Consider the following 25,113-nt stretch of genomic DNA (forward strand, 5'->3'; position numbering starts at 1 on the left):
GTGAAACGTGCGATGTGAGGTATCGAAAATCAAAAGATTGCACACGAGAGACATTTTTTGTTCCGGTCACCGCTCAGTCTTTGACTATTTTTGACTTCAAATTTTCCTCTTTCTTGATTGTCGTTGAATTTTCTTTTTCCTTACAGACTCGGGAAATGAATTTTAAAAAACAGTACAGCGACAAAAATCGAATAAGACCGCCGAGAGTAGATATTTAATTTCTCAATCATTTCCCTCGGAAGAATTTTCGTTGCAGTTTTCTCCCTTGAAAATTTCATTCAAAGAGCTTTTCCAAAGGGGTTTATTATTCCCCCGAAGCACGAGACAGAGAGTCGAGAAGCGGGGAGAGGTGGGCAAAAATTCCGTGAGAGATAAGACGGGTATCTAACTAAGCATGACATTCAAAATTGAGAGGGTAGCCTCGCGTCGCGGAAGAGAAGAAGAAGCCAACTTCCGTTTGACGATACCGCAAAGCTCGGGCAGGTTTTCCACTGCGGAAACTCCGGAGAATCGGCCCGAGGCGTTGAACATCGGGCAAAGCTTTTGACGCCCATTATTTCCCCAGGATAGTTTCGTCTCGTAGCAACTCTTTCGCCCCGGACTTTATAAGAACCCAGCATTACGGTCGGGGCAGCGAGTGCATTCCGCGAAAGGAAATAACGCGACGGATTCTCCGCACCTCCGTTACATAGCCGATGATGCGAATTCACTCCCCAGATGGTGATGGAAGGTAAATTAAAGAAGATCCACCTCCGATTTGTTCCCCGATGGGACGGCGGATGAAAAAAAATTTCGGAAAAATTTGCACGGATGGAAAAACAAAATGCCTGTTCGCCTCTGAGAAAGCTAATTCGAAGAATAGTTATTGAAATTATGAAGAGCGAGAATATTTTATCCATTAACTGGTTATGGAATAATTCTGCTGAGAACCATGAAGTTACGAAACAACGTGATTTCGACAATTTACATGCGTCTTTTTTTTTTTTTTTTTTAAATTAGCCGCGGGCAATTTAAATGTATGAATAATTTTCATTCGAAATTTCTTTTCGAAAAGCACAACAATATTCAAACAGTTTTTTTTTAACGATACCTGTTTCACTCAATTTTTCTAGCTACTGTAACAAATAAAATTTTCCTCAGCGCGGCGGGAAAAAGAGAAGTGAAAGGGTGTCTGGATAAAACTCGACAGTTTTGTATCTCGCTTCTTCGCTGTTAAATTGCACGAGTTCGAAAACGAGGCGCAACCCCTTCAGACCGCGATTGCGATTTAGTGTACGAAGAGAACGAACGGTAAATATTGAGAAATTAGATGTCGAGTGAGTTCGCTGAGAACCGTTTTCCGCCTCTCTTTCCCCACCGTTTCCTCTAAACGAGTGAAAAAGAATGAGGAAAGGAGAATGAAAGGAGGACAAGAGGAGGGGGTAAAAAAAAAAAAAAAAAAAAAAAAAAAAAAACGGTGTGTGCGGAAAAACAGAAAAAAAAACTAGGGGAAGAAATTGGCCTTTCGGTTGCTCGCACTTGTCGAGACGGAAGAAGAAGCTGTTTTTATCTCAGAATCGCAATACCGCGGCCCTCTATTTTACCTCCAGGTATATATGCCATTCGTTGCTCTCTTCCCTCTCTCTCTCTCTCTCTCTCTCTCTCTCTCTCTCCCTCTACCTCTACATTTGTCTCTGTTCTATCCCTTCTTACTGCTTTGTGTATGTAACTTCTTTTTGTCCACCATTGCCATTGGCATAATAAATCTCTCTATCTATCTATCTATCCATCTATCTATCCGTCTAACTATCGATCTACCTATCTATCTGCAATCTCTCTGTCTATCTATGTGCCTATCTGAACTTATCTATCTAATTCTATTCATCCACTTGTCTAACTATGTATCTAAGTATCGAAACATGTCTATCTATTCAAATCTATCCACATGTCCAACTGTGTATCTAACTATCTAATTCCTCCTATCTATTCAAGTTTTTCCACCTATTTAACTATGTATTTATCGATCTAAATCTATCTATCTATCTATCTATCTATCTATCTATCCGTCTAACTATCGATCTACCTATCTATCTGCAATCTCTCTGTCTATCTATGTGCCTATCTGAACTTATCTATCTAATTCTATCCATCCGCTTGTCTAACTATGTATCTAAGTATCGAAATATATCTATCTATTCAAATCTATCCACATGTCTAACTGTGTATCTAACTATCTAATTCCTCCTATCTATTCAAGTTTTTCCACCTATTTAACTATGTATCTATCTATATAAATCTATCTATCTATCTATCTATCTATCCGTCTAACTATCGATCTACCTATCTATCTGCAATCTCTCTGTCTATCTATGTGCCTATCTGAACTTATCTATCTAATTCTATCCATCCGCTTGTCTAACTATGTATCTAAGTATCGAAATATATCTATCTATTCAAATCTATCCACATGTCTAACTGTGTATCTAACTATCTAATTCCTCCTATCTATTCAAGTTTTTCCACCTATTTAACTATGTATCTATCTATATAAATCTATCTATCTATCTATCTGTGTATCCATTTTCGTCTCTCTTACTTTCTCAGTTCATAACCGATAAATTGGCAGCGAACAAATAACGTATCGAACGACATATTGAAAATCGACCAAGCCGGTATTTTTCGATTGATTTATAAGCAAGCATCAAAGTGTCCACGATGTTTAAAAATGTTCATTTTTCAAAATTTAGCCCAATTGCAGTTTTTTGTTTATCGAACGAACGTATCGCGACTGGATGTATGGAAAATGGAACAGTGAGTAAAAATGAAAAATATTATCACATTTTTGGGGGGGAGTTTGACTGTCGAGAAAAAAATATCTAATACAAGATTTCCCAGCGTGATTTAGCTGTCAAAAACTAGAGCCGAGAAACCTGATTTATAAGGTCCATACATGGAGAGGCAATCTTTTCCGCTAGACAATTCACGTGAATATCAGACACGCTCCCGCTCACATATGTTCGATATCGCGAGACGAAGAGTCCTGTTTCACTATCTCCAGACTCTCTGAAGTTATCGCAAAAACTTTCAAAGATGGATAAGGTCGTAAGGGGATCACAAGAAAGAGTAAACAAACAAGTATAAGAACGAATAAACTATGTTACAACCGAATAAAATTATTTCCGAAAATGTGAGAAACTCATTTATTTCCTTCAGATGAGAAATTATATTTGCATTAAATAATTTTCTATTTAATTAAGTGACAGATTTATTTTCGTCATATTTATCGGGTGATCAATGACTATTTAAACAGCTTTCGTTTACTTACAAATTCCAATACTTCTTCTAATTGAACAAATATTGTACAAGCTGATCAATGATCCGTACGTTTAATCGAGGGAAAGAAAATAAAATAAATGAAGTAAGAAATTCGTTCGATTCGACAAAATCAAATCATCCATCAACTTTTTATTCGCAAGTGGTTGCGTACTAATCGATTTGACGGATGAACCGATTAAACCGATCAAACATAAGCAAATTTCTTGATAATCGTGGAACGATTAAAATATCACGCGATTAGGAAAAACTGAATCCAACCGACGGTTAAATATTCGAGGTATAATTCTGTATGAAATGAATTTTCATTCGATCCTGTCATATTTATCATTTTTTCGTCATTGCTTTCAATCGGTTTCATGAAACCTGTTCATCCGTAATTGGATACGTTGAATTCGGAGAATAGGACGGTAAATAATTCTCTTTACATTCGTCCTGCGCACCGATCGATCGATTTGATAATGGTAATAACAATATAGCAATAAAAGCGCCCTAAACTCACGACTCTTAAAACTATATTGTGCATGTAGCCATAATTTAATTGACGAAGTTGAAAAAGTTAACAATCGCGATAGCGGACGATGGTTATAATAAAATAATCGAGGAAGGCTGAACCGCCTTAAATTCGTCATTTGTACACACATGCAAAATAAGTCTGGAGAGTGAACTTAACGAACAATTACAGACGTATGGAAAAAACATCATGATAAAAAGTAACATTTCGTAGAGAGATAAAAAAAGCCCCATTGACATTGTTCGGCAGCAAAGCGAGAAGCGGTATAAAAATGTAAATAATTAAATAAATATACAATACTTTAGATGAACACACTGAGGAAAAGTTTCATTTGTTACGGTAACTGGAAACATTGAGTTAAAACAGGTATCGTTAGAAAAAAAACTGTTTGAACGTTGTTGGAATTACGAAAAATGAGGTACGCCTACCCAGTGAACACAATTGTGTCAAACTGATGTCAGAATGACGTCGTGTCACGTCGTGATTTACGTAAGATGTGAGTCATGTATGAGTCACATATGACTCATAATTTCCCACTTCCTGACGTTAAGATTCTTACGTAAGATAAACGACGTAAATATGACCTCCAATTGACATCATTATGACTTGACTGGCGTCAAAACGACATGACTCTGATGTCATAGAGAAGTAAAGTCGGTACCGGAAGCTTACAAAAATATGACGTCCAGCTGACGAACTTGTTACTTGGCCGACGTCAAGATGACTTTAATTTTGAGGTAAAATAGTGATGTAAAGTTGCGTCCAATGTAAAATTGTGACGTCTGGCTGACACGATTATAACTCACCTGACGTCTCGATGACATAACTCTGATGTCATAGTGATAAAAAGTATTTAAGAATGCTTGTAATAATATAACTGTTACAACAGACCTTGTAAAGTCAAAATATTTGTATTTTTCATTTACAAATAGTGATTATTTTGTTAATGTACCTCTATTACAATATAATAGTTGATTTTGAAATTAGTTTGTATATTTTATTCGTGACAATATCCTAATATTTTCAATGTTAAAGATACATTTAATGTTTGCATTTGAAGAGAATTTGCGGTAAGTTAAATTTTGACACTAAGTATGTAAAAGAATGACCGGAAGCTGATGCTTAACGTTCGTCGTACATCAATTTTACGTAAAAATATGAGTTGTTTCTTACGTAAGCATATGACGGTATTATGATATCCTTTTGACGTCAGAATATGACTTGAAATTTATGTAAATGTATGATTTATTTCTTACGTAAATGATATACAAATTTGTGACTTAGATGTGACGTCACACATATGACAGGGATAAGACATAATATTCACGTAATATTCGAGTCACAATCATGACGTCGTGTAAAAGTCAAATTTTATGTCAGTACTATGTCATAATGATGTCATACAACATGACATCATATCAGAGTCATCAGTAAAGTCATTTTTATGTCATACCTATGTAAGAAAAGAAAATATTTAAGAACCGAGTGGTAACCGAAACTAAAACTTTCAGTGTCGTATTACTATTAATTAAGCTTCGACTTTCTCGCTCCCGTAATTCGACACTTGACTGGCAATAATTAATTTTGTAAATCTAATGAAACTCAAGAGGGGTCGAATTATCAACTAGCGTATTGCGTATCGAATTTTGTCGAGAAATTTCAGTAATTTCATTTACTCGGAGTCGCGTAACATTTTTCCCTTATTTCACCGAGTTCTCAAAGATCTTCCGATCGATCGCTGCGCGTGCAGTTCGAGTCGGATTCCGTAATTGAGCTTGCACAGTCATAGTTTCGCCCCGTTTTACCCCGCGGCTTGTTTACCGCGGTTGAGAATTCGCCCCACGGCCATGCGGGTACTCTCAGCCACTTTCTAGTAATTTTCAAACGAGGTAATACACGTATATAACAGAATTTGCGGAAACGTCAACCGGAAGGTCGTAACGCTGCGAGGCATGGTTTTGCGACCGCTAACATCAGAGATCGTTATTTTTAATTAGTATAACTTGCCTCGTGTTTTATATATATATATATATATAATAAATACAAATATACGTTATATTTACGCGAACCACCCGGAACGATTCTCATCTCTAATTCCCTGCCACTTTTACCGCCGTCTGTCCTGATAAATGACGAGAAATTTTTAAACGAACGGTGTCGAAGGAAAACGAAAAAAAAAAAAAAAAGATATGATAAAAAAAAAAAAAAAGAAGAAAAAAAAGAAACAAACACACTGAAAATGATAAGGTAAAATCGACGAGGACGATAATTGAATGGAAGTAGGTGTACGATAAATTACAAAAGTCCGAAATTATTTCCGGCTTGCGATTTCATCGCGGCTCTAACCTCGTTTGCTGTTTGCCATAGAACCGAAATGGCATAGGCGTTGTATTATTATATAAGTTATGAAGCGCCGATAATCATACGGATGTGTATCAGATACCCGGAAGCAATAAACTTCGCTGGGTGAAATAACGACTCGGCAGTTATGGGTTAACGCCTGCTTTAAGGTGGGCTTAACGATTGTACGTTGCTGGTTCGTACGTGTGAAAAGAGAGAGAGGGAGAGAAACGCGAAACCGAAATTTTTAACTATCGATAAAAATCCAACACCGTACATCAAATTTTTTCAATATTCTTTCACCGTTCTAATTTTTCCAATTCTTTCATTTTCATACAATTGATATAATCATCAGTTTCATCAATTTCACACAATTTGACTGATTGTAAGTTGAATACTGTTCAACTAAATGAAAAATTTTGAAAAGCTCTGTCATTGTTCCGGTTTTTTTTTTTTTTGTCTTAAACCGAGCTTTTTTTCTTGAGCTTACCTCAAGAACGAACTCTTTCAAATTTAAAAAGTTGACTTCGATCGGAGCTTGCAGGCTTTTACTTAATGTTCAGACTGTAAATCCGATATGCATCCTCAACTTTTGCTCGCAGAAATTTAACGAATTACAAAAACAGGTCCGTAAATTTTGGAATTTTTCATTCCAAGTCGACATTATTCTCGAGGTGAGAGGATAAAGCATGAAAGAATTTTTTCTCCTTTTCTTTTTTCGTTTTTTTTTTTTTTTTTTTTATTGTCTGTCAAACGAGACTCCTTGCTTAACAGAATAATTTTTGGCAAACACTGCGGAATCGTAGACGCGAATTGACGCACGAAAGGCGTATTATGATCGTGATTCGACGGAGTTGAGGAATGCCTTTCGCTTTTCACACTCTACTGCCGTCGTCGCCCTTCACCTTCGCCCATTTTCCTTCGCTCGAAAACCTCCCAGATTACACGTCGGATGTTTCTCGCGATAGAAGAACGTCAAAGTTACAACGATATCGTTGTTTTATAAACGATACACGTACGATACAGATCGTGAAAAGATCCTGATGAAAGATTGAGTGTAAACTCGGAGAGAAAAATTCTTTTGAATTAGTTTAAAAATAAAACATTACTTTCTAATGAGAACCGATAGCTTGACTGAATAATTCAGTTGATGTAAAGCAAAAAAATTCATTTCTTAAATCCGGCAATTTTTGCATCGAACTTGCAAATTTTCTAATCATAAACTCGGGTTGGATTTAACGCGCAATAAATAATCACAAAATTGATTGGGTAAAGTTCATTGTATTACATTAAAATTTTTCACAATTTATCAATAGTTTTTCTCAACCCTTCTTTGTCCGACGTACACGAATCGGTCTTTTGTTTTTACACTAGGTACGGCAATTATTTTTACATCGTTCCAAACCAGACAAAATTATCATCGCTAATTTGAGATAATTTTATGCTGCTTGATCTTGAACGAAGGAACTTGAAAAAGATACTAAAGAGTTTTGTTACAGTAAACAACTTTGTTCCCAATGTGGCAAAATTTGTTTCGGCTTTTGTCCAAAATCCCATCGACGAGGATTTCTTCCTATACGACAGATTTTCGCTGAAATAAAGAATTTTCTGCCCTTAGCTTAGTCGCAAACGAGCTTTAATTAATGTTTGCCACAGAGTGCAATGCCGTGTCGAGGAAAAGCGGGAGGAGGACAAACAGTATCCGGAAATTTGAGCCAGATTTACAGGAGCGTCAAAATACGTTGGAGCTTGATCGTTAAAATTCCGCAATTGCGGTTGGAACGAAAATACTGCCGAATATTTGTCGTTTTTTTGTTTTTTTTTTTCAAGTTTATATTTGAATAAATAAATTTCAATTTTATACATCGAATAACAACCGATATCTTCATTTGTCACTTACAAAGTTTGCGTAATGAGAAAGAATAGTAACGGATACTAGACTTTGTGGTAACAACTACAAAACTAATTTTTATTTTTTACCTAGATTTATATTTTTCGATCGTAGTAAAAAATGAAAATAGTTAAGGACTGAGCCGTAACCGGAACGAAAAATTTCTCTCAATGCATATTATGGTTGTCTATTCAGAAGAACAGGGAAAATGTGTTTCATAAAAATGAGATTAAGTAAACTTTATTTATCAATTCTTTTACATTTGTAGTTTATTATTGATTAGTGACGAGTGATTGAGAAAATAGGTAATTTTTTTTTAAAAACTGAAATATCGTTCCGGTTTCTACAAAACCAAACTCTGTCCAATAAAATCATTTTTTCTTTCATCAGTTACGCGGAAGAAATCAAAATTTGGCGTCTTGATACCAGCGACTCAAAATTCTTGTTGACCGGTGTTATTAAATACCGTTGAAAATTAAACCGCGCGTCATTTATTCAAACCTGCAGGGTGCAGTGTTCCTGTATCCTGCAGGATATCCTCCGATTCCGCAGAGTCCGCGAGCGAAGCTAGCCGCGGCTTAATTTAACTTTTAATTGGCGTGCTGCGGATTGTCATTCCGGTAAATGGCGGGGGTTGTTTGTTCAACCGAGAGAAGGTATAATTCCAACGATTCGGAAGACGAAACGATCGGCATTGCAGTTGGCATGTGTGCCGGATTAACCCGTTCACTTTGAAATGAAACTTATCGCTCAAAATGCCTTTATTGGCGTAATAAAAAAATTGAAAAAAAAAAAACAAAAAACATTTTTAGAACGATTTTGCGAAGTTTTTTTTTTTTTTTTTTTTTCCATGTTCGCGTTTTTCCAGCAATGAGGGGATAATTGTAGAAACTAAATATCGGCAATAGATTTTTCAGAAAATTTTACCCCTATTTCGTATACTTGACAATTATTTAACGTCTATTATATCTCGAGAAAATCGTAAAAAACGAAAATCAAGATCGTACACCTTAGGGTAAAAAAAAAAAAAAAAGCTAAAGCAAAGTGGTTGATTAGTAATTGCAATACGTACCGAGGTGGTGAAATTTTTCTCCAAATTTCTTTCTCCCCGTTTCCAGCACAGCAAAAATTCACTGTAAATCGTCGCACCGATAATCGTTCTCAAACTTATTCATCCCTTGACGTGTCTAATCTTGTACCATATCATCAAAATTTCATTCAACTATTTCCTCCCCGCACATTCACCACCACCGTATTCATCCCCTGTTATTATTATTCACACACGCGGTAATTACCCACGTGCCCATAAACTGCGGAATTACTGCCTCAAATAGTTCACCGTGTTTTCTCATCGCGTTAAAAATTCCACGCGACGACGACACGGTGGGTGACTTTTTTGTTTTATTTCTTTTCTTTTTTTTTTTTTTTTTGTAATTTTTGTAACTTTTTTGTCAAAGGATTGCGGAGAGGGAGAAAAACGGCGAGCAAAAAATTATTCAAAAATAACCGATCCTCCGCAAAGACCGGATCAACATCGAGAGCGAAAGAAAGGACAAAAACGAACCGCTTCGATCCGAAGAACACGAAAAATTCACCCCCTCCCCACCCCACCCCCCCAGATTTTTATTTATTTAATTTTTTTATTTCGCGATCCGTTTCTTTCTTATATTATTTTTTGACACTGTTCACTCGCGCCCATTTATTCGTCTGTTCGAAATTTCTTTTACCCTAGCAAAATTTTTTTCAAGGCCAGCCCTACCGCACCCTGCAAATCAACGGTGGCGAAAGCTCACTGTCACCACGGCCTATTTTACCGGGGGGGTTGCTGCAACTCGCCGACGACGTTTGCACGTCACGGATTTTCCCGCGCGTCTTGCGTCCTCTTTCCGGAGGCGGTCGGCGGCTGACTAAACGCGACAGTTTCAATCCCGAAGCGCAGAGGGTTCGAAATGTTCCGAGATGCGCGCCGCGGCGGCGCTCTGAACTTTATTTCACCCTCATGCGAGCCCGTATCGTAACGGATTCTTCGTCTTATTAGCAGAACCGATAGCCGCGTGCGGTTCGGCGATATGGTGGATAAAAAAAAAAAAAAAAAAGAACAAAGAATATTGAACAAACAGAAACAAAAAAAAAAAAAAAAAAAACAACTCGCCCTTTTATTGGAGGCGCTTCTGATGGAAGGACGAGGATGTTTCTTTCTTTTCTTTTTTTTTTTTTTTTCAATTTTTTACCGATCGATGCCAATTTTCTGACGCTCTTCGCTGCCCTAGATTAATTTTCCATCCAAAGTCTTGTCGACACTCTGCCAGGGAAAAGAATTTTCTTTCAACGATCGTTTGACATTCGAAATTTGACACGGAAATTAGAATAGCTTGTTATTCGATTTGAAACGAGAAAATAATAATAATAATAATAATAATAAAATTCTCGATATTTAGATCTCAGGGAATTTCCTACATTTTCTCTCATCGCTAGGACATGTATAAATGTGTAAGAATTACAAGACAGACTTGAAGAACTAAAATATATGGACAAAAAAATATGGAGAATACAAACTTCATTTTTCACCCTTAATCATTTGCTTTCTTTTTAAATCATTTGCGAGCCTCTGGTGTTCAAAGAATGGATTTTTAGAAATACATCGAGTAAAGGTAGATCTTAGAAAAGATTTTCATCCGATACAAAAAATTTTGGATCTGCAAAACTTGATATTTACTTGCTAAGATGATGAAAAGTACTTTAAAAATACTGTTCTTGCAGTTTGCTTTCATTAATTTCTGTGGGGTCAGATTTACCCCGATACGTTTGACTGTTTTCATTAAATTTTAAAAAATACAGGCAAGGTGCGTATAGTCAAAAAATTGATGCAAAAAATAACCTGAACTTTGCATTTTTTTTTTTTTTTCAGTGCAGACATCTAGCTTTACTTTCTCGTATATTGTGCGGAGATGTGACAATTATAGATACTGGATCGTTGACGTGGGATCCGCGAATTATTGATCGATGATGGCGGGATGATGATTACAAATTGATTCTTTTTAACTATCAACAGAGGATAATTTATTGATACGATACAAAGAGAGAAGAGAACGATAACTGACGAGTTACAGGCGAGAATACACGCAGATGATAAACAGATATGCTTTTGCGGATCAGATTTGTTTTGACTCGCGACACGGATTTGAAGTAGAGACGGACAGGTATTATAAACATTGCACGCGATTGTGATTACATTGGTGAGGATGATTTGAAATAGTGGGTGAAATGAGAATGTCACGAGTGTGAAATACTTTTGTTTAAACTTACAAGTCGCTACTTTACCGAAACATATATGGAGAGACATTTTTTTTTTTTCGTATCATAAGAAATGTACATAAATTTGATGAAAATAGTGACGGAGGATTTTTTACAATGCGGTACTTTTGCAATTATATGCGTGAAATTTTTCGAATACATCAGCGTGATGATTATATTCCGGAAATCTGATGAAATCCCAAAATCTATACTGATTAAAATCTCCACTCGTTACAGTCAAATCACTGGAAAATCCTGCGTAGGAAGAGTATCGTTACAACAAGAATTCAAATATTTTTAAAACTCATATTATGTCTGATAATAGTTGAAAAAAAAAAAAATAGTAATAAACGTATACTAGATATTTTCAGATCACCGCTAAAAATATTTTACAGTTATTTTTTACCGGGAACTACACTGAGAAAAATTTCATTTGTTACAGTAACTAGAAAAATTCAGCAAAACAGGTATCGTTAATAAAAACTGTTCGAATGTTGTTGAAATTACGAAAAACGAGGTATGCGTAACTATTTTTTTTGGTAATTGAGACGCAAAACCAGTTTCTGAGGTTTACTCTACTTTTTTGGCTGAACAAGGCTTTAACGTCAATTTATTTAATAAATTTTCGCAACGGTTACAAGAAAATATAGTAACAACGATCTCAATAAGAAAGAACAGTAACGGTTTTCCGGTAACAGCTATAAAACGAATTTTCATTTTCTACCTAGAACTATATTTTTCGATCGTGGTAAAAAATGAAAATAGTTAAGGACTGGGCGATAAACGGAACTAAAAATTTCTCTCAGTGTGCGAAATTCATTTGTTACGGTAAAAAATAGAGATATGTCAAGGAATTCATGCCTCTACCTGCATAGCTGGAACATCCTCTCCGTACAATGACAAACGGAAGAAGAATTGGAAGAGGAAAAGAAAAAGAGGGAGAAGAAAATTGACGGGTAGTTAATTGACCCCAAACCAATAGACAATTAGTGAATATTCATGGGAGAGTGGCGTGTAATTAGATACGCAACATCCATGACGAGCTGTTATCCGTGAGCAACAACGCCTCCGCGCTTCTCGACGACGGTTCGAAGGGTGAGGCATCTCGTTTCGTCTATAGCCGCCCCTAGCTATCAGTTCTTTTCCCCCCTAATTCGGCACAAATGAACGAATTAGCAATAAAACCCACCCCCGTATTTCGCCGAGCCCGGCTTGCAGCGTAGCTTTGGCATTAGGTTAATAAACTCGAAACTATTGGCCGCGGGAGATGGGATTGCGGGCGGATATCCGGGGGCGGGTGAAATATTTCTGCAGGGGCATCCTTGTGGTGGGTGACTATTTTGGAGAACGTCGCGAAAGAATGCGGATCCCGAGATCGAGGAACTTGCCGAAGGCTCAGTTCTCTCGAAATTACTTTATCTATGTTCTTCCGAGTCTCAGCCTCTTCGTCTGCTCGCAGGATTTTTCTAACCCTAACTACAGTTGAATTCATTAATTTTCCTCAACGAGGGCGCAAAATAGAATATTTCCGCACTAGTACGGGAATTCAATTGAATCACTTAATTACACTGCAAGAATAGTACGTTATGTAACAAGGGAGTAAAGTCAACTTTTATTCCTGTGTTGAATATAGGACTTTATTTCTCAGACTGAACTCTGGCCGCAAGATTTGTTTGAAAATTGGGACTTTTGAATTACGCTCATATTTCCCGCAATAGCGTTTTAGGGAAAAATATGCGACTTTCGTCCCGCCTTTGAGGTAAAAAAAGTTAACCTCATGGTTGAGTCAGGAACAAGAGATATTTTTATTCAATTCTTGGGTACGCAAAGTAGAGTTTGCTGCCCTCATTCAGCCAAAATATTATGCGCAACAAGCGCAGGAATCACGTATTTTGCGCACTGCAATGAAACTTCAGTTGTAGGGTTTTCAAGGGTTATGGCAACATTGACGTGTATAAACGAGATTGACGTTAGAGTCGAATACCTGAATATTCCAAACTTTCGTGATTGGTAGATGAAAAATGATTGATTTTTAGTGGTTTTATTTGTTTCATCTCGTCATTTTATTCATCCCTAGCGAAATCGACTAATGTTATTAATTAGAACATTTTACCGCAGCACGCGCTAGGTTAGCCCTTCAAAAACGTACTGAGTCATTCTTGCCCATACCGTTTGCTTCCAAAACTGTAATTCTTCAAAATTTCCCATTGTACAGATTTTTTTTTTTATACTTATGATTCATATTTATACTTCTAAACTACACTATCCCATTCTAAGATAGTGAAAGTACACCTCTAAATTTTTTCAGTTAAATCGTACTCGCACATTTGAAATGGTAACTCGTCAGAAATGGGAAAGGGTAATTTAGACCCGGAGTATTCTGCATAATCGAAAAACTACGTTTATTCTCGAAGGGTTAGCATTAATCCAGCGACGGTAAGTAAAGATCGTCTTTCCGTAGACGAGGCGCTGACCTGAACTTGCCGGAACGTGTTTGGGACAGGAAAAGGCACGTTTGTCAAGCTACGCCATCCAGCGGTAGAAAAGTTCACGAAACACGAAAACGCGCTCGCCATCTAGCGGTAAGCAAGTTGAACGTCAAATCGAAAGCTTCGACTCACAAGTCAGCTGTAATAACGTATAACCGAACAGAGAACAGCGCTGGAGGACGGAATACGCGGCGTATAAGTGGGAAAAACGTGTAAACGAGAAACGTACAAGTGAAATATTTTCGCATCATTTGTAGGAAGAAATTGCCAGGACCGAGAAAATTTAACGTATAAACGAGAAAAACGCACAAATGCGAAACGTATAACTAAAGTATCACTATAGTTCCGGTTTAATAATCAGCCGAGGCTTTTTTGTCTAAATTCTTAACTCCCACAACTGCTCCTGCATGCTACTCGGATTGAATAAACCAACCAAAATTGGCAACCGTTCGTTCAATCCACCTCCATCCCCCACCGCGTTCACAAGGGTCAGCCTAATTCTGACCACTCATATGTTTCGATAATCTCCCACCGCCTGCTGTGACAGGAAAAATCCTCGCGATCACCCCGTTTTTTTTTTTTTTTTTTTTTTTTCTTTACAAATCCTCGATCGAATTTTTTATCATATCTTTTGTGTTCTCATTTTTTTTTTGTTGATTTTTTTTTTTTTATATCTCTAATAAAAAAATTCAACCGAACGTTCGTGAAAAATGTGTGGAAATATTTGGGGGAATAACTGCATGTCACTTAGAAGTATCACAAACATTTAAACTATGTATAAGATTAACTAAAAGATTTCTAAAAATTCTCTCACATTTTACAGAATTTTGATGGGTTTCAAAGATTAGAGAAAAGATTCTATACAAGGTTTCGTGATGTATGAAAAATCAGTAGAGTTTATACATTTATTTAAATGTTTAAAACATTTTTTAAAATACATACTTGAAAAATAGCTTCAGATTTCAGGGATTATACGAAACAAATCGGATTTCGAATATTTCAGAGTATTTTTTATACAAAATTCCTGTAAAGAGTATCGAGAATCAAGAATTCAATTCAGGACTCGCCCGAAATTTTATCCGTCCCCCAAAAATACAACAGTTTGTTTATTACACGGTATAATTTTCCGATTACAAAGCAAGACTTTCACCGCGAGTCCTATTTATCAATCGGAAATAAGCCGCGTAGCGTGTATACGGAAGAAGGGATGAAACCACGGAAGGATTAGAATGAGGAGGATAAAAAAAAAAAAAAAAAAAAAAAACGAAAACAAAAAAAGTAAAGGAGAGAGAAAAACTGTGGCTTTAATAGGAACGCCAGAGGAGAATGAAGTGCTTAACATTCTTTTGTCTCGCGGAGAGACGGCGTTATCTTTCCAGATCATATCAGCTAATTATTTCACCGAGAAAATATTGCCAATTTCGTATTCGCGCAGAGCACAATGGGCTTCCTGGTTTACCGGACAAAATTTTCTCCCCTTTCTTTCTTCCCTTTTACGCCGTTGCAGAATGCACTGCAAACGGGCTGAAGGATTGTTTTGCATCCTTATTATTTTGCTTAGTTTTGCAATTTGGTTGTTTTTTTTTTTTCTTTTTAATTATTTCTGTTCCTTTCTAGTTTCGTGTCGATAATCTTTGGCAAAATTGTTCACGAACGACTTATTTTCAAACCGGCTTCAATTTCGTCTGGTTCAGAAATCATTGTTATTATTGTTATTATTGTACAGCTCGATCTCGCTTCACCGAACGAAAACTTTATAATCCTTTCAAATTTTTCTCAATTATGGCGATATTTATCGAGTAAAGACGCGATCGGCGTCGCTCAGTTTTTTGTAAACAAAAATTTGCCGACGTTATTTACCGATCTTTCATTTTTCCTAACAGCTTGTTATAATTAAGCTCATCCTTCAAACCTTGTTATAATCGATTATAATACGCGTCGTTCATCTTTCCCATCCCCTTTAACGAGCGAAAACATTTCGCAATGCCTGCAGGGGGCAAAAAAAAAAAAAAATTCCAATCTGTTTTTCCCAGCAAACAGTTAGAAACTTTGTTTCAATTTGAAATATATTCAAGGGTTGAACCTCTTTTTCCCGACGATCATACTTACCTGAAATCGTAAAGCGTCGATAATTATAAAAAGCGTAATAAATTTTCCTTGTGAAAAAAAAAAAAATATGCATACGTTTCACACAAGTTTGACAAATCGTTCAAGAGAAGAATCTTATTACGATATGAATGCGGCAAAATATAACATCGAATATCCGTAATTGAACGGAATGATTTTCGAAGCAAATATTTCTGCAGCAGGCTATTTGAATTAAGAAAAATTAAAACCTCGAAAGGAGCGTGCCTTGTGTGAAAAAAGCAAAGCTCTGTGCTTCGTTGTTTAAGTCACTATTTTCGGGTCAGAACAGGTTCGCATAAAATTCGACGCTCCTTTCCCCATCCATTAAAAAAATGTGAAACAAAAAGAAACGTAATGAAACTCGAGAAAATGAAACCTTCTGGTCTTTGATCTCGACCGTTTGTCAAAATCGAAAAGAGCCGTTCCGTGCGTTTGAGTTTACCGAAAGTATGTAAAAGAAGGAAGGAGAAAGTGACGACTGTACGACAGAGAAGGATAAGAAATGTGCTGTTATGTATGTATACATAATATATGTACAAAATAAAACGCGCGGGGTGTAAAAACGGGGGCTGCTGTGCCGGACAGTGAACTGATTTAATTTCAGCTTTGTTATGAGTTGTGTCGCTGTGCGAACTTGAAGTACAATTAATTGCAAAAGCGAGTTTTCCGTAACTTTGCAGCGTTTTCGCATTCTCGCTTAGAGGAAAAGGGATCGATTATACGAAGCAACGACAAAAGGCAGTGTGTTATAAAACGGAAAAGTCGAGACCTCTGGCCTTGGATGAAATTTAAAAGGTAAGTGAAAACAAAAAATAGAAAAAAACAAACAAACAAAAAGCAACAACCAAAATCGTCTGCAAGTACGTGTACGGAAGTGAGGAAAATAGAAAAAAGAAATACCCATGTCCCGTTGAAAATTAATTAATGATAAACGTAAAGCTCTTCTCCCTTTTCACCTCTGGAAGCAAAGCTATGAGCTAATTAAGAGTTATAAAACCGGTAAAATGTTTTATCGTGTTATTTAGACAAGAAACTTTATCAAAATATTATTTCCCCTTTCCTGCTGAATTTATATTTATACATATATATACAGCCACGAATCCCCGAGTCGCTCCCCTGTCGCGATGTAAGATTGTGGCTATATTTTTTAATTAAAAAGGAGTAAAAAAAAAAAAAAAAAACGAAACCACCCTTTTCACGCTGCATAAATCTTAACTTCTCAGGCTTCTGATATTATTTTTTTTTTCTCTCTCTCGTCTTCTGACCTTTTTTTTCAACTCCCTCCGGCATCCCGTGATTTCATCTCTAATTACCTACGGTCGTTGCCTTGATTTCGATTCCGGCTGAGGATGTCATTTGTCTCGTCGAACGATCGCTCGACGTTTTGAAATTAAGACAAATTGAATTTTTTCTTCCTAATTACCCAGCACTCGTCCGAGTCTCTTGCTTTGTTTCTTGTTTGTTACAGTCACATAGTTGTTTTTTTTTTTTTTACTGACAGAGAGTAAAAGCCTAAGGTGTCGATGTTTTGTTGAAAAAAAGCATTGTCAATCACCTTCTTTATATTTAATGTCATTAAGTCTACCATTGCAGTGAAACCTCAGTTATACGTTTCGAACTTGTACGTTTTTCTCGTTTATACGTTGAATTTTCTCCGTCCTGGCAATTTCTTCCTACAAATGATGCGAAAATATTTCACTTGTACGTTTCTCGTTTACACGTTTTTCCCACTTATACGCCACGTATTCCGTCCTCCAGCGCTGTTCTCTGTTCGGTTATACGTTATTACAGCTGACTTGTAAGTAGAAGCTTTCGATTTGACGTTCAACTTGCCCACCGCTAGATGGCGAGCGCGTTTTCGTGTTTCGTGTACTTTTCTACCGCTGGATGGCGTAGCTTGACAAACGTGCCTTTTCCTGTCCCAAACACGTTCCGGCAAGTTCAGGTCAGCGCCTCGTCTACGGAAAGACGATCTTTACTTACCGTCGCTGGATTAATGCTAACCCTTCGAGAATAAACGTAGTTTTTCGATTATGGAGAATACTCCGGGTCTAAATTACCCTTTCCCATTTCTGACGAGTTACCATTTCAAATGTGCGAGTACGATTTAACTGAAAAAATTCAGAGGTACACTTTCACTATCTTAGAATGCGATAGTGTAGTTTAGAAGTATAAATATGAATCATAAATATGAAAAAAAATCTATACAATGAGAAATTTTGAAGAATTACAGTTTTGGAAGCAAATGGTATGGGCAAGAATGACTCGATACGTTCTTGAAGGGCTAACCTAGCGCGTGCGGCGGTAAAATGCTCTAATTAATAACATTAGTCGATTTCGCTAGGGATGAAAAAAATGACGAGATGATACAAATAAAACCACTCAAAATCAATCATTATTCATCTTCCAATCACAAAGGTTTGGAATGTTCAGGTATTTCGCTTCAACGTTATTCTCGTTTATACACTTCAGTACTGTCATATCCCTTTGAAAACATGTCACTAAAGTTTCACTGTACATATATTTGTGTGGTCCAAACGCATTCGGTAAACTGGATAAACGGCTATAATGATAATTACAGCTGCGATCAATAAATGAGGCATTAGTTATTCTGCGGAAGTGGGTGTATAGAAGCGTAAGTGTCGCAAATGCGGACTCGATTTAGTTCGCGGCTTTTAAATTCCGCCACTAAAATACCCCTGGTCTAATAGTGGTGCCCTCCACCTATATCGGCCGAGTGGTTGGCTCATGTTCCGTAATCTATATCCCATCTTTATCGGAAACGGATAAAACGACCTGGGTAACAAAACGACATCACCGAAGACACTTTCCAGGTTACGTTATTAAAAACAAACGAGGCTTTCGAACCTCGCTGGAATTTCTTTTCGCGCACCTGCGAACACTGAACTTCAGGCTTTCCGAGGACTTTTATTCAACGAATTCGTTAGCAAATTTGGATAGCACAAGCTAAGATTTCAAGAATTCGAATAAACTACGTTTTACAATTATAGAACGTTGAAAGTTGTTTAAATCTGAGCTTTTCGATCCGATTCCACTACTTTCGGCTTCAGCTTGTTCACCTCAGAGATTCCCAGAGACAACGCGAAGAAAGTTAATTATTTCCAGAGTGGTTAGAAATGGATTCGTGTCTCCGATAACCAATTACATTTCCGCGTTACAAACATATCACAATGTGAGACTTCTAAAATGTTTTCCAGACAAAACGTGTAAAAAAAGTGTAGTAAAAACGTGCATATTTCAAATGTCAAACCTCACATCCCTTTCGCGAAGCTTCGGAGTTGCAGAAGTACAGATCACTGCTTCGAACAAGATTAACGTTTATTTATTTAGAAGCAATCCGAGCGATGGCCGAGTCAAGAATCGAAAAAGTAAGAAAAAAAAAACCACCCTAGCCAACACTTCTCTAATCGGATGCGTCAAAGGATTCGAAAGCGCTCTGCGCGCGTCGCGATTTATTATTCAGCGTTGATGTGTATAAAACACCTGATTTGTCGAATGAAAGGAGTCGAGGCAGAGCCGAGCAGAAGCTAGACGCAAGGGTTTCGAGACGGGGGTGACCCTTCCTTTGAAATCTGTTTAGAAGGACGGCGAACATATTGCGCCCTCCTTCCCTATTTCTCGTAGCTCGCCTTATTTAACCCAACACGCGTTCCCCACGTGAAGCGTAGACGAGCACACGAACCCACGTCGCGTTAAAAAATCACCCCCATCCGCGCCATTAGTCCAGCACCTCTCGCGCACCCTCTTCTGGTAGGATTTCTGGTCGCGACGTACGAGCAGCGAGCGTAGCGGTGACGTCGCGCAACGTGGAAATAGCTCTATACACCATTTGACGAAGAGGCATAGCGGGCTTCGCGGGGTGGGGGTTTTGGGGTTTTGGGGTTTGCGAAGTTGGGGGGGGGGGGGGGGGGAGTACGTCGCACTTCGCCACGAACAAAACTTCCCCCCCCCTCCCCCTCTCCCGCCCCGTCTCTCGAGATGTAGACCCCCAAGAGAAATGGAGGCGCTGGATGAGGCCGCGGAGAAAAAGGATCGCGCTAAAAAATGTCATACGACAGTCGGTATGAGGCACAACCCCCTTTTGTATAATATGCCAAAGTGCAAAGAGAGGAGGTCGAGTAAAAGAGTGAGAGAGGAGAAAGAGAGAGAGAGAGGTGGATGAGGGTGAGACGGAGACTGGCGCGAGTTAAATGTGTGTTATATAAGAAAAAACTTTTTTCAACCCCCTTTCGCACCCCCTGTGATATGGATGTGTATATATATATATATATATTTATGTATACACGTCTCAACTTGGTACATTACTTGGAATATAATAACACTTTTGAGTATAAGACGGTTTCATTAATTCCAACACCCATTCTTCGCCCCCGTTCTGAGTTTTGGGGTGAAAGGTGAGCTTTTTTTGGTGAATAATGCGTGCAATAATTCTAGGATTTTATGCACCGGTCTGATTATATACGACGGATTTTATTTGAGAGTATAAATTTTTCGTAACCAAACGAAGGGTTGAGGGTACGTAATTGGACGAAGGGGTTAACCCCTATTGCATATCACTCGGTAAGTCTTACGTGAAATTGTCGGAAGTCATTGGAATTGCTTGTATTTTCGTCAAATCAAACGAATCTCCGAAATGTTTATTAACGCGTGAAATTCCTGCAATTTTTTGAATTCTGAATCCGTTTCTACTTTAAAACCTGTGAAATTTCGGAAAATTGCTTGAAATCATTTGAAATCTATTGATATTCTACAATTTTGAGAACTGTTTGAGACGGAATTTTTCTTGATCTTGTTAGTTGACGAAAACAAGAAAAAAAAAAAAACAAAATGGACGTGTACAGGCATGTGATTCTAGAAAAATTGACGATGAATTGAATGACAAATGAAACGAAATATCGCTCATCTGCAGAATCGTACATGCGCTGTAAAGCTATTAAGTTTTTTATAATGAAATAGTAGAATAACACGAATTTATCTATGGGAATTGTCACTTTGCAATGCGCCACCTGGTGGAAAAAAATGTAACTAATGCAACGAGCTGATCATTGATCGTGTTTTTTCGCGTGAGAATGGTTTGACAAGTGTATTATTGATGATATTCCATTAATGTATATGACTTGAGTAATTTTAAGTCCCAAGAATTACGATTTGCCTCCATTAAAATTAAAAACTTTGGTTATGTGGTGATAAAACGGCGCTGACAATCAGGTTCCGACGTCATGAGGATATTTTCCAATAATCGTTGTAATGGCGAGGTGTTCACGGTTTGAATTCGGTGTATTATAAAATTTCGACTGCGTATCGTGTGAAGCTTTTTAGTCAGACCTAACAAGATTAGCTTTATACTCACACTATTTGAAGCTTTGTTACATGAGGTTTTATCCCGTCAACCCCGCAAGACGGAGAGAAGTGAACCGGCTGAGAGACACCGAGTTTGCTGGAACCCGTTTCGAGTCTCTCAGTCACTAATTACTCAATCTTGGTTTCCGCTTCCGCTAAATCCCGCGCCATGTTCATCATAACTCACAAGGCGCGTAGCTCCGCGGAGCGAAACTCGAATAACAGAATAATCCATTCTCTTGAGGATTAGCCTTCAGGCATACGCGAATGCCAATTCTACGTTAGAAATCGCGAGTCTTGCCGAGCTCTGTATAATACATTTGCATTATGCTCGTGCAAGTGCAGGTGACTTAGAGCTTGCAGCGCTAGACAACGTCTGTTGTCGATTCGACTCACCGAATTCTCTATGCAAAGCTGAAATCTACACCCCGTAATTCCGATATTACGCAACCCAATTATCAGTGACTAATTAGGGTGACATCTGTCCGATGCATTGTGTCGATACGAACATTGTGTTTCTACTGCCAGACTGTTGCTGAAAATTATCGAGGCGTGGCTAGAGAAAAACAAGTTCAAAGTTAACCTTAACAACTGCGCAGAAGGATTGCTGATCCTTCGGCACGTAAAGAAAGCTAGATAATTAATTCAAGACAATCGCTCGGGTGAACGCGTTCTTGAATAACATCTCTTACTGTTCCTCGGGCAATAATTATAAACTGTAGATATGAACTCTAGAATAGAATTATGAAGTCGAGTTTGCGGAGTGCGCAATGATTTATTTACGTTTTTTTGCTGTCAAATCCGTAATTCTACTAATTTTTGAAAAATAAAAAAGCCAAATACGCAGAAAGGATGCCGCTTTGGAAAGAAAAAAAAAAAATAACAATTTTTCGACGCTCTAGTCCCCCCAATTTCTTGACGATGATCTTGAGCAACGTAAGAATTCTTTTTCGCTTTAATCTCTGTGAAGATTTGTTGTCTTCTCGTTTATTTTTTGCACAATATGCGCAGATTGATTTGAGGATCGATAGCGACGTTTTGAGATTAAGTCGACTGTAGAGGCTCGTGATTTTGAAAGCTTGTGCGACTTTGATTGTTTATAACAATGATACAAATTAATGTAATCGGCTCATAGCTCATAGTTTCAGGGGTGTTCATTAGCATATTTGTGAATAATAATATTGTACGACATGGTTCCCAGGTCAATAATATGGACGGTCCAACGTAATTAGTCCAACAAGGTTAAATTGGGTTTTACCACAATTCCGACCGAACGGGTCCGGTCCAATCCGGAGTTTCTTTGTCTGTATATCGTTATTGATTCCCTCTCTATAGATCCCCCCTTAAATATAATCCCTAGAAAAAATGTTGTCGCGATTTTACTATAACAAATTTCCCGATTTCTTCTTAATTTTACGTTTGTTGATCGTCGTTATTCCTAATCTTCATCCAATTTAAATTTTTCAAGGTAGAGGGGCGGGGGGGGGGTGGTTGACAGAGAGAGGTCAAATGAAGAGATCGAGACAAAGAGACTCCGTTTAAAGATCGATCTCCGCATTTAAGAACCGTTGGAGTGATTTGTAGCGACAGTATATATTGTGCGAACCGTAGCGTCTGTCGGATGACGAGAAATAAAACGGCGAGGATGAGATTCGCAAGGGCTCTTACAGGGGCGGAGGCGAAGTCTAGGCGCGAGCCATTGTTAAACGCGTAACAAAAGGTCTTCACTTCTGTGCGGATGTATAACGGCAGAGACGGTAATGGATACAAAACGGGACTAGGCAAGAGCGGATAGTATAACTGATGCGTTGCACGGTTTATAGTCAGATGTTAGTGTCACGACGAATTGTGTGAGTAACCTCCCGGAGATTTCACCCGCCCCGAGTAACGTGTCAAGTTCAGAGCCTCGCCTCGCCCCGAGCCGTCATGTTTTGCTCCATCGCGTGCTTGAATCCAGGAGGTCCTTGCCGTTTTTGCAAGAAATTCCAGGGCCTAATCCAACGGGATTACAAGGCGCTCTGCGTTTTTGGCCGAAAAAGGTCTCCCGGTCTTCAGATTTCCACCATATCGCTTCCGTATTCCGGATTTTGGAACTCGGCCTCCGAAAGCTTCGGGCTTCCACCTTCCGATCGCTTAATCTTCCGTCTGGTCCTCGATTTTTGGAAAAAAAAATAGACATGGAACACGTCGCGCCAGCACCACCTTGCAGTTCGCCGTAGCGGATTAAAACGACTCGACGGTCAATTTCCACCCCTTTATTCCTCCAGGAGTGCGGGGATCGTTAGCGCGTCGCGTGCGGCTTTTTGCGACCCGCCAACGAAGTCGCGTCCCGAGTCTGCAGAGGGTAACGGAAACTCTTTAGCGCCCCGGAGATCCATCGCTGGGGTTGTTATCGTTCCGCGTCATCGCCGCCCAAACTTGACTCCAGGGAATTTTCCTCTCTCCCTCTCTCTCTCTCTCTTTCCACTTTGCGAACCACCCCCGCTCCGCGAAAAAAGAAATAAAAGAGAAACGCACTGGCTGCAATATTTCCGAAACCTTTTGCCATCAGGGCGTCTACGGTGACACCCTTCGAATCTAGGCGACGTGCGGATGACTGGAAGTTCGAACTACTCATCGCCGTTAAAAGCTGCAGAGGTGGAAATTTTTGCCAAGTGAATTTTGATACGTGTCTCATACGGTGCAGTAGCGAATCACCTTTCACCTACAACCGCGTAAGTCATCGGATAAACGGGGACCTTTTACCCCCCCCCCCCCCCCCCCCCCGACATGCATTCGAAGGTATGTTTCTAGCGTGTGTGAGTTGAACAGATCTTAACTCAAGGGGATTGTTAGTTTCTCTGCGGGATGGGACTGCCGGATAATCCTTTGATCGCGCAGCTGATGCCCTCACGGTTTGTGTTTAATCAAGGGATGATAACATTTGCTGTACCGGAAAATGAATTGTTTCTGTATCCTTTGACTTTCCTAATTTCCCCGTGCAAGTGTACTCACCTATGTATTATATTATATCTTCTGCAAGGATTCCACCGAGTTTTTTCATCGATTATGCTTGAAATTAAAATCCGGCCGCCACTCGTTTAGACCAAGTGCTTAAACTCACCCGTAGGTTGCCGTCATGCTTCGAAGGCGCCGTTTCCGTCAGGGATGAAGAGGAAAAAAGAATCCCGTCTCGCAAATTAAATCTCGTTCCCGAATCTACTCGACTTTTAATCCATCAAAGAATGATCCTGCGATAAACAAACAATTCACGCGATTTTCAAAAACAACAAGATTCATCCCCGGATCGCCCGATTCGGAATTTGTCGAACACTCTGCTAATCGGTGAAATTGACTCCAGTCAACCCTTCTCTTCAACTTTTTCCTCGCAATAACCAAAGAGTTTTTCTCCTCACCCTGTGAGCCAAGCGTCGCGTTGTTTCTTGCCTTGTGACACAGCCGAGCAGACGTACGACTGGTTGCACCTTCTCCTCCTCTCGCGGCGTGAAATGGGGGTGGGATGAGTAATGAGAGCAGCTCTCGCTAGCAGAGGTCCTCCGGTGATCCTGAGGGAGGTAAGAAAAGCACTCGAAAGAAGATCAGGAAGAAAATTCCCTGGAGTCAAATGACAGGGGCGGGGATAGAAGAAGGTTCTGGAACGATACAGGCGCGGATAGCGAGCCTGACAACTTGTTCGATGCTCGGGGAAAGTTTTTACATTTTCCCAGGTCAAATATCGCTCTCCCCTCTTCAAGAGCCTTCTAGTTCTCCCGCGGGACCGAACACACGGCTGAGATCCCACCCGG

At 38.8% G+C, this 25,113-nt stretch overlaps 1 protein-coding gene across 3 annotated transcripts in view; it reads right to left on the minus strand.

The window, feature by feature from the left end:
• The window catches only part of LOC107220350 (lachesin-like), a 188,744-nt gene that overhangs the window by 159,611 nt on the left and 4,020 nt on the right, over window positions 1-25,113 (minus strand). For 2 of the 3 annotated variants that reach the window (XM_046739730.1, XM_046739728.1), the window contains exon 1: window positions 9,130-9,623. The exons of the other annotated variant lie outside the window; for it this stretch is intronic. The gene's annotated coding sequence lies outside the window, so the exon portion shown is untranslated. Of the gene's footprint in view, window positions 1-9,129; window positions 9,624-25,113 lie in introns of those variants that run through there. 3 annotated transcript variants of the gene reach the window in all.

Source organism: Neodiprion lecontei, chromosome 5, assembly GCF_021901455.1.
Source record: "Neodiprion lecontei isolate iyNeoLeco1 chromosome 5, iyNeoLeco1.1, whole genome shotgun sequence".
Classification (NCBI taxonomy): Eukaryota; Metazoa; Arthropoda; class Insecta; order Hymenoptera; family Diprionidae; genus Neodiprion; species Neodiprion lecontei.